This window comes from Rhinopithecus roxellana, chromosome 3, assembly GCF_007565055.1.
Source record: "Rhinopithecus roxellana isolate Shanxi Qingling chromosome 3, ASM756505v1, whole genome shotgun sequence".
Classification (NCBI taxonomy): Eukaryota; Metazoa; Chordata; class Mammalia; order Primates; family Cercopithecidae; genus Rhinopithecus; species Rhinopithecus roxellana.
Genome location: NC_044551.1, coordinates 73,293,058 through 73,303,639, shown reverse-complemented (window position 1 = coordinate 73,303,639; position 10,582 = coordinate 73,293,058).

The window sequence follows — 10,582 nt, the reverse complement described above, 5'->3', positions numbered from 1 at the left end:
ACACATGTGAAGTGCTCCTAATTCATCTCTTCAAACTTTGTTGTTATGTAAATATTTCTTTTTGGGGGGGGCTGTAATTGTATGATCAAATGATCATATGGGAACTGTCATGTTTTGCATAACTCATTTTTGTCCCACCATTGATTGGTCCAAAAATGGCAACTTGACTCCAAATGAACCAATGATACCATTTTCACCCTACATTAGTACAGATGACTTGTTTAAGGTCTGGTAGTATATTATTCAGAGTTTTCCAGAGAAACAGAACCAATAAGACGTGTATTACAGAGGGAGATTGAATGATTTATTTTAAGGAATTGCCTCATGCAATTATGGAGGCTAGCAACTCTGATGTCTGCAAAGTAGTTCAGCAGGTTGGAGACCCAGGGAGGAGCTGATGCTGTTCAAGCCTGAAGGCTGTCCTCTGACAGAATTCTTTATTTTCTAGGGTAGATCAGTCTTCGTTCTATTAAAACCTTTAACTGGTTGAATGAAGCTCACTCACATTGTGGAGGGCAATCTATTTTGCTCAGTCTCCTGATTTAAATGTTAATCTCATTAAAAAAAAAAAAAAAAAAAAAAAAAAAAAACACCCTCAAAGGAACATTAAGAATGTCTAACCCAATATTTGAGTACCACAGTCCAGTCATGTTGGCACATGAAATTAACCATAGAAACACCTTTGTCAATCTGGACTAGTCAGATCTCTAGTCCTGGAACTTAGGTGCAGGAAAATCTCAATTCATCTCAGATGTCCAAGATAAGAGAGGTTGTACTTCTTTGGTTGTATGAATAAGTTATTCTGAGATTTGAAAAACTGATATGCCCAAATTAGTAAAAATGAACAACTGGAAAAGTCCCCACTTCCAATTATTCATGAAGCTCAAATGTTTCACTACTATGGCACAATTGAATTAAATGAGCAAATAAATGTTTTTGTTACAAATGTTTCAATTTGGCATTCCTGACTGATTTACTAATGGAGGTAAGAGTAATTGATTGAGAGGAAGAATAAATGAAGAAAGTCAAAGGTCTTCTGGTATAGTATGTACTTACAGAAAAACAAGCAAAAGAATTAAGCCACTAACACATTACCAATTTTTTACCTCTTTGTTATGTAAAGTACACATCTGGCTTTCCATTTGAATAAATAAGCTTTCTTGCTCTGTAGTATCATTTTATTTCTAAAAGCACTGGGGTACAAGAAGATGCAAAAAGAGCTGTTCTTATTGTTGGTCCTTAATTCATGAAGAAATGTAAGCACAGAAAATCAATATTGAGAACTTGTGATTTTCCTCCCTAATTTTCCTGATGTCAATGTTATTGCTGTCACTTATGAAGTTTCTACTCCCTTTACCAACAGAAATCTAACATGGCTAAACTTCTGTAATAGTGTTTCTTAATCAAACTCTCTGAATTACTATGTTCTGAATCTGATTGATCAAACTATATGAATAAGGCAAAGATGCTGATAGTTTAATGAAGCATTTCTCAAAGTTTCTTTTAAATGGAACCCATTTGAAAGAACATATTCTGTTACTAACCATGAATGATTTAAGCTATTTTTATTAAAATGTTAACCTTATTTAGGCTAGGCACGGTGACTCATGCCTGCAATCCCCACACTTTGGAAGACCAAGGTGGGTGGATCACTTGAGGTCAGGAGTCCCAAACCAGCCTGGCCAACATGGTGAAACCCCATCTCTACTAAAAATACAAAAAATTAGCCGGGGATGGTGACAGGCAGCTGTAATCACAGCTACTTGGGAGGCTGAGGCAGGAGAATCGCTTGAACCCAGGAGGCAGAGATTGCAGTGAGCCAAGATTGTGTCACTGTACTTCAGCCTGGGTGACAGAGCGAGACTCCATCTCGAACAATAACAACAATGACGACAAGTTAACCTTATTTAAATTTAAATTATTATATAATTATTAATTCATTATGCTTATAAATGTTATACAACCATAATGATAAAAATAGAAAACAAACACAAATAAAACTATAAAGCCAATGAAGTTTAAATAAAAAATAAACTAATGGGATGTACAATGTTTAATGAGGAATTTTAGTCACATCATGGCTGTGACACTTGATATTGCTTGCTAAGACACAAGCGATATGGTTCGGTAATCTCACAGTTCTTCAAACTAGAGGTCACAGATCAAGGTGCTAATAGGGTTGATTCCTTCTGAGGGCTTCAAAGAATACTCTACTCTAGGACTCTTCTGCAGCTTCCGAGAGTTCATGGCAATCCTTAGTGATCACTGGCTTATAGATCTCTGCCTTCGTCTTCACATGGTGTTTTCCTGTGTCTGTGTCTCTTTGTGCAAATGTCTGCTTTTTATGAGGATACCAGTTGTTACATTGATTTAGGGCTCACCTTAATGACTTTATCTTAATTAATTGTATCTTTAATGACTTTGTTTCCAGGTAAGATCACATTTCCAGGGTACTGGGTTATGTCTTCAACATGGATGTTGAGGAGGAGAATACAACTCAACTTATTACTATATATCTCTACAAGGTTGCACCAGGTGAATAAATTCTCCCCTACTTTATATGAACTTCTCTGAAACCTTCACTCATATATTATGTCATGAAATTTTTTCTCATTTTATTTTTTTCAACTTTATGTTAACACCTCTTTGTATAATTTGTCACCTAGTCACTGAAACCATCAGGTAGCCAAGAAGTATAAAGTTACTATCCACGTCTAGAATATGCTTAAGCATATTTTTAAACATACCATGTTTAAAAAGATGATAAAACTTTTTTTAAAAACAGAAAATTTATTGTTGAAGCTCATGCATAAACTCTAGGTTGAGAAATACTGGTTTAATGTGTGTAGCAGATGACTTGTGGTCCCGCCCAAGTCTCCTTGGCACTCACAGTTTGACAGGTTCTTACTGCAGACACCTGTGACTCTCTGTCTGAAGGCATTCTTTGGCTATTACATTTTTCTCAGTCTGTGGGCAGGGGTCAAGGCAAAAGTGCAAACAATTTAAAGCCCCCATGAGTAGTATAAAACCAGTTGATGGATGGAGTTGATGAACGGGGATCACACTTTGGGTGGAATAACTAGGAAGCATATCCCAGTGGGATTGGATCTCAGTTACTCACAGTGTTAAGTTGCTCATTCATGCACCTGTTTTGACTTCCTTTCTTTTTCTGTCTCATATTCCTGTGCTCCTACCAGCACTTCTTGGGATGACCTACCAAACAAAGTGCTTGTACCCTATTCTCATTTCAGGTTATGCTTCTGTGGGAAATCAGCATAAAATAATATGCTAGCTATAGCTAGAAGCACACATTGTAATAAAGGATACTCTTGAGCTAGCTCAGCTAAAGAAATGATTTTGCTTTAGGAAAGCTACACCAAATGAGTAAAAGATCTGTAAATTCCAATTATAAACTATTTTTCAAATCTAGTCTTTCTCTCATTCCCATGATCCTACTTTTAGAATTTCAACATCTCTCACAGGCTCAAGGAATATCATTCTGACTCCAGTCTTCTCTTTTTAATACATATCCCAAAATGACACTGCATCCAGCTCTATTAAAGGCCCCATTTCCTAGCACACTTTGACGTACAATCTTTGCTCTAGTAGCAAGCATGACAACAACAAATGCACTGGAAGCTCCTCCGAAATAATTGATCCTTTCATGTCTCTCTGCCCCATTTGTGCTTTTTCTGCTGCCTGTAATTTTCCAGGGCAATGTCTGCCAATTTCCAGACAAAGGACGCCTCCCTTATTTTCTGTCATCTATCTATCATGCCCATTACACATAGCTAGGATTCTGATTTACTGCTGATAAAATTTTATGACTTGCCGTTATTATCACATATCAAAATATTATAAATATTTTCATTTTTTAATCTGCCATATATTAAACACCTTGAGGAAAATAATATTCATCTCCATGTTTCTTATGCCAGATTGATAGGGAGTCATTAAAATATTTAGTAAATGATGAGGCATTGTTGTAACTTGTTGTAATGTTCAAGATTCCATGTTTATCCTGAAATTTTGGTCAATATGTGAAAATATCTCACTGAAGATATTCTGACAAAATATTAGGGTGAGTAGCCAAGTAAAAATGCATCTTTATCTCTCAAACTTCAATTATACACTTTTTCTGCTGTACTGTTTGACACAGTCTCCTTGAAACCAATTCAAAACTGACTTTTGACACGTTTTCCCTTGTTGAATGGCAAACAATCACATTATAGGTTCCTAGAGATGGAGAAGTATACTCTGGTTACTTCAGAGTAGTGAAAGTTCATTGCTTGTATTCCAGGATAATTAAGAAGAAGAGAAAGCTATCTTAGCAGTTTTACCACCAACCCTTGGGAAGAAATAAATATTTTTCACTTTGTTGGCAATGCGGTAGCTAACTCAATACTTTTCCGTTTGTATTTTCGTTCTAGTCAGGTTAATGTGAATCCCCGTTCTTTGCCTGTTTCTTAAATATCAATATTTTCTGATGATCTTCCTCATTTAGTTTCCCATCTTTATTTATCATTTCCATACTAGCTCATCCATGATTTGCTTTAGTTTCAGGTATATATAAGTAGCACAGATATGTCTCTGAACCATATGCATGGCTCCGGGTGCGTATTTTATTTTTAAAATATACTTTAACATAATTTAATGTGGAAAACATCCCGTATTTCAGCCATTCTAACAAAATTATTATACATGTTTGAAAGATCCCTTTCATTTTTTAACATATGCTTATACATATTATATAAGTTTAAGTAATGATGTATTTACAATTTAGAGATTGATGTTTACTTGATAATGTATCATACTTATTTGCTATTTTAAAAACTTCACAAATTATAACAGCATGATATACCATTTAGAAAATCAGTATAATATAATTTACCATTCCTTTATTGTTGGGTGTATTGGCTGTCCTCAGAAGGTTCATGCAATATTTCAGGGATCATTTGCATAGTTAGATTTTCTGTCTGGCTTTTATTTTTGCAGATTAAAATAATCTCATAATCAAGACTGAAATAAAGAATGAGTACAATCAAAATGCGTGGTTCAATAGCTTTGATAAATATTCCAAAAAATATTTCATAAAAATTATTAAGGCATATACCTTCTGTTGTCATTTTTATCTCACCATGCATTCATGTATAAAATTACTTTAACTTATGAAAAGAAATAAAATTGTGTTAGTATTTTCAATTACATTTATTTGAATCATTTTAACAGGTTAAAGATTTTTTCATTATCTGTTTAGCAGATAACTCTCTGTTTTTGCACCATTCTTTCATGTACATTACTTTTATTTCTTGGCAGACTTATAGTGTTAATTCAATTTTAAATGTGTTTTCTTAGAAGTACTTTAATCCATATTGGTTGGAGTTGTTTAATCTCTCACATAATTATGATTATATTATGTATACCTCTGTTTTCTTTTTATATGTTGACATGAGTAAATGCACATTATTATAAAGCACTCAGAAATATTATTTTAATTGTTGGCCACGTATCTTGTCATGCAAATAAAACATAATTTACCTATCAGTTGTTCAATTGTTATCCACTAAAATTATTTTTTGCTTTTCCTAAGACAAACTGTATGGTGAGAAATACATGTATGCAGATAGCCTTTCTAATATTTTTAGATTACTTTCTTCAGAGAGAGACTAATATTTGTGCACTGTGTACACTGATTGGCTCATAATAGTGCTCCAAAACATATATTAAATAAATACATGTTTGAATTGAATATCCAGAATATATAAGGTAATTTTCGTTGTCTACCCCTATTAGATCATGCCTAGGGTACTGATCACAATTCTTGATCATATCTTAAGAGGTAGATAGATCAACAAACTTTGATAAGTAGGTCAACAAACTTTGATTCCTCCTTCTTTTAGGATACTGAAAAGATTTTAATTTGAGTATATTAGTTCAATTTCAAAATTAGTCCTAGAAATATAATGTTGTGGAAAGACACATTAAAATCTGTTTTGGAACACTTTGCAGCTTGTCTGAAGAGCAATTCATTCTATGTAGTTCTGTGGGCTTTTGCTCATCATGTAGTCATTCCATATTAGTCTTGCCACCAATTCAAATCCATAATGTTGTTAATTTTGTTAATGATTCATCTCCCCCATTGCTATGAACTGAATAATTGTGCCCCTCAAAATGCATAGTTTGAAACTCTAATTTCCAGTATTTGGAAGTATTGGGAAGTAATTAGGTAATGGGTTTAAAAACCTTTCTGACAGGGATTAATATCCTTAGAGAGTCAAAGAAATGATCTCTCTCTCTGCTGCAGGAATATATAGCCAGAAAGCCTCCACCCACAAATCAGGAAAAAGCCCCTCACCAGGAAATGTATGGGTCAGCACCTTGACCTTAGACTTCCTTGCCTTCAGAACTATGAGACATAAATGTTTGTTATTTAAGTCACCCAGTCTATGATGCATATTGTAGCAGCCAGAACTAAGACACCCATGCTGTTATATTTGTGGGAAAAAAAATTATACCAAGATTAGTCCTTTTCATTTAATGTTTTGAAATGCCATCTCATTGTTACTTATCTTTTCATGCCATTGACATCATTTTATATTCCGACTCTCTTTTGTAAAAGAATGGTTAGTTCTTATGCCTTTTGTGTCCTCCATACATTCAATGAGGAAGGCCTCAATTTATTTCTGTGAATATTAAGTCCAGATCCCTGCTCCCATATCATGTCACCACCTGAAGTATTTATAGGTAGGTCATCAGGAATCCATGAAACAGCAACTTTTATAAGAAATATTTCAATAAACTGCAAATCCACTGAATTCTACCTTCATAACTGTCACGATGTTTTGTCTTATTCATAATTTTTTGAAAGCACCCATTGTTTTGCTTAAATTTTATTTCATCCGATTATACATAATAGCATAAGAAGAAACCTCACATTTATTTTGAAATTAATCTCTCTCTTATTGAAATTCACAGGTCTAAACATTAACAATAATCATAAATAATCATAAATACATAAAAACAATAAAACAACAATAATTACAACAAAAATCATAGCAAATAGCTATAAAATAGCTATATAGCTATCTGTATCCACTAGTCTATGATTTTAAAATATTGCTAGACTCCCATGATAAACTAAATCTTACACTCCCTCACCATTTCACCACGTGTTAATTTGAGTCCTAAGTGCAGGGATGAAGGATGGGTGAGAAAGAGAGTGAAAGGTATTTACTATTTACATCAATTCTTTGGGGAGGATGTAGATGCAGTTTCCTTGGCATGACACCCTCCTTCATGCATATGTATTACTCTATCATATTGACAAATAGAAACATATGTTCCTCTAACATTAACTAAAGTATTGCATAATATTAAAGGACCATATCACCACAGATGTTAGGAAAAAGTCACCTGAATATTACACAGCTTCTAGAATTCTACCAACTTTTGTGTGAGCCTATTGTACCTGGGTAATCACAGCCATATTCAGAATACAGTTTATAATTTGTCTTCTTTAAAAATTGAGAACACCACCTGTTTTCATTCTGCTCAGGAAAAAAAAAAAAAGAGGTTTGATAGGATTAGGAAACACATCCAGTCTTTGCTTTAGCAGGCTCATTTTGAAAATTGAGGTCATGGATGATGGCTTCCTGAGTGGGGCAGCAAAAGCAATGGTAATGGGGAAACATTAAAAAGATTCAGATGTGCGGTTCTAAGAGGCATTCACAAATGTGTGAGCGCATTGACATGCTTGATTATGCAAAAGCTGAGCTGTGCAAATCATAATAATAAGCTTTCTCATTAGATTTCCTGCATTTTCTGCTTCTTGATCAGCCAGAAATATGGCCAAGTGTTCCCATTCTTTTCGAATTTCCAATTTACACTTGTTTTAACTACTCAGAGAAAAATAAGGAAAATAGAGCAGTGAAATGAGATTTTAATTAAAGGGGAAAGATGTTAAAATTTCATAAAACTAAAAGATGTGTGCACTTTGGTTATAGTTAGCCTGAAAGCAAAATTTTACTTGGCACTCACAGAAGTTAAATCAGTTTATAAGTCAATAACTAAGTAAAATAATGTAGTGCAATTATTTTAAAAGCAAACCTAAATGTGATAATTTTGGAAGTCTAATTGAATCTTTTATTTCACAAAGACAGGTTTTATTCAAAGAATCAAGGTCATCAAGAGCATAATAACTAAAGAGAATTAGTTGAAAGAAACAGCAAGACTAAAAACATTTTTCACTTTTAACATATGTCCAGATATTCAAAATCATTTTACAATTTCTCAATGGTAGACTACCATTTTGAGCTGAAATGACTAAACATAGTTACTTATACAAAAACTAAAAATAAAATGAGGAGCTCATTCAACATGACTAATCTTTTTACTTTTGATGCATCAGTGTCTTGTAGACCAAAAATACATTAGAATAATTTTGTACAACAATTTTTGGGTTTGTTAGGCTTCTCAATTTAATCAATGACCAGGAGAAGCCACAAAGATTCTCAATCTAAGTTTCATGCTTGACATTGCATAATTTAGCAAATCAAAATATTTGCACCTGTGGTAGATAAAAGCAGAATATTTTTTTCCTTTTATGTATTTGGAGGTACATGCTAGTTTGCCTGATTCACATAAAATATTTAAAATTATGCTTCATATATTATTTATGTTAATGTTACCATGAAAGAGAATCTAAATAAGAGAGAGGGGTAGGAAGTAACTTAAAGATCCATTTTGAACCTCAAAATTTGATGTTATAGAGGCAACAGCCTCCAGACATATCAGGCTCAAGAAAATGGATATTTAAAGCCTCATCTTCACTGCTTCATTAATGATCAAGAACAAACACATACCATTAGGAAATGGACACTCCAGTGTCCAAAATCTGACTGGTGTCTAGAGTTTACTTCCAATTATCTCCTATGACCTGCTTCTGTACCCCAAGTTTGATCACTACAGTCACTCACATATTTCAAACATCAGTTGCGTGTCTATTTAGAATATTAACAACACTCAGTTATTTTTAAGACTCTCTAAGCCCATGGTGTCATCTAGTTTGTATTCTCCATGCCTTAAATATGTATTAGACTTTCCTATATCTTACACATTTCACTCCCTGAATTTCGTTGTTCATTACCCGAACTCTTACAACGTGCTGATGCGGAAATCATATAGGAGTCCACTCAGAAAAAGATCACACAGGAAAGATCACACTCAGGAAAAGATCCCCTGTCCCTTTCCTCTCTCTCTGTCCCCCTCCTTCCTCTCTCCCTGCCCCCTCTTCCCTCTCTTACTGCCCCCCTCCTCCCTCTCTCACTATCCTCCTCCTCCCTCTCTCCCTCTCCCCTTCCTCCCTCCTCTCTCCCTGCTCCCTCTTCCCTCCCCTGTCCCCTTCCTCCCTCTTCTCTTCCTGTCCCCTTATTTCCTCTCTCCCTGCTCCCTCCTCCCTCTCTCCCTGTCCCTCTCTTCCCTCTCTCCCTGTCTGCCTCCTCCCTTTCTCCCTGTTCCTTAGATTGAAACAGTATAAAATGTAGAAAACCTCCCATACCTTGAAAGCTCACTTCAACTGCTTTCTGCCCAACTCAATATTTTAAAGATGTTTTGATAATACACACAAGTTTAAGAAACTCCAAGAAGCCTCAGAAAACCCCTTAGGGATTACCTTGGTTCATGGGCCTCAAAAATAAGAAATTAAGTTTTTCAATGGCATAGCCATTACAAGTTTTATCTTAAAGTCGTTGAAGAATACATTAAAACATTATAAAAAGAAGTATAAAAATCATTTTTTTTTAGATAGAGTCTCACTCTCTCACCCAAGTTGGAGTGCAGTGGCCTGATCTTGGCTTGCTGCAACCTCTGGCTCCCAGATTCAAGCAATTCTCATGCCTCTGCTACCGAAGTAGTTGGTCACACAGCCCTTCCATGAGAGCAAAATATCTCAACACTAAAATCCCCACACCACCCAGTTTTCTTTCACAATGACCTTAATTTTACACCCTAAAGTATAAAGGTTGGTGGTCTCACTCCTTAACAGTCAGGTACATGGTTAACATAAACTTTTCCAAGCAGCTTATATCTCAGCTTCAGAGGAGTTTGCTTTGCTTTCCACAAGGGGCTACTTTCCTCCATCTGTGCTCCAGACTACACAGAACATTTTTAGGACCACTAGATTTATTAGGCCTTCATCACTTCAACTCTTCTTCACCTTGCCATCCTCCTACCTGACATGCATTTATTATTAATCCTTCTCTATGACCTTCAACTTGCTCCTTTTTTTGACTTCATTATTAAGCATTCACTAAGAGAATCCAATCAAAATGCCCATAAGGGCCTGACATATAGCTTCAATGGACACAAATAACCATTTATATGATTAAGATTTTAAGAACTTAGACCTGAGCACTTTTGAACACCTCACTACATTAATAACCCAAATTGTGATTTTTGTCAATAGAAGGAGGAAAAAGGAAATTAAATTTGGTTATTATTTCAATAACTATAAGTAATATGCAATTTATAGCTATATATCTAGCATTATGTAGAGAAAAACATCCTATAGGTATGGAGGGACAAC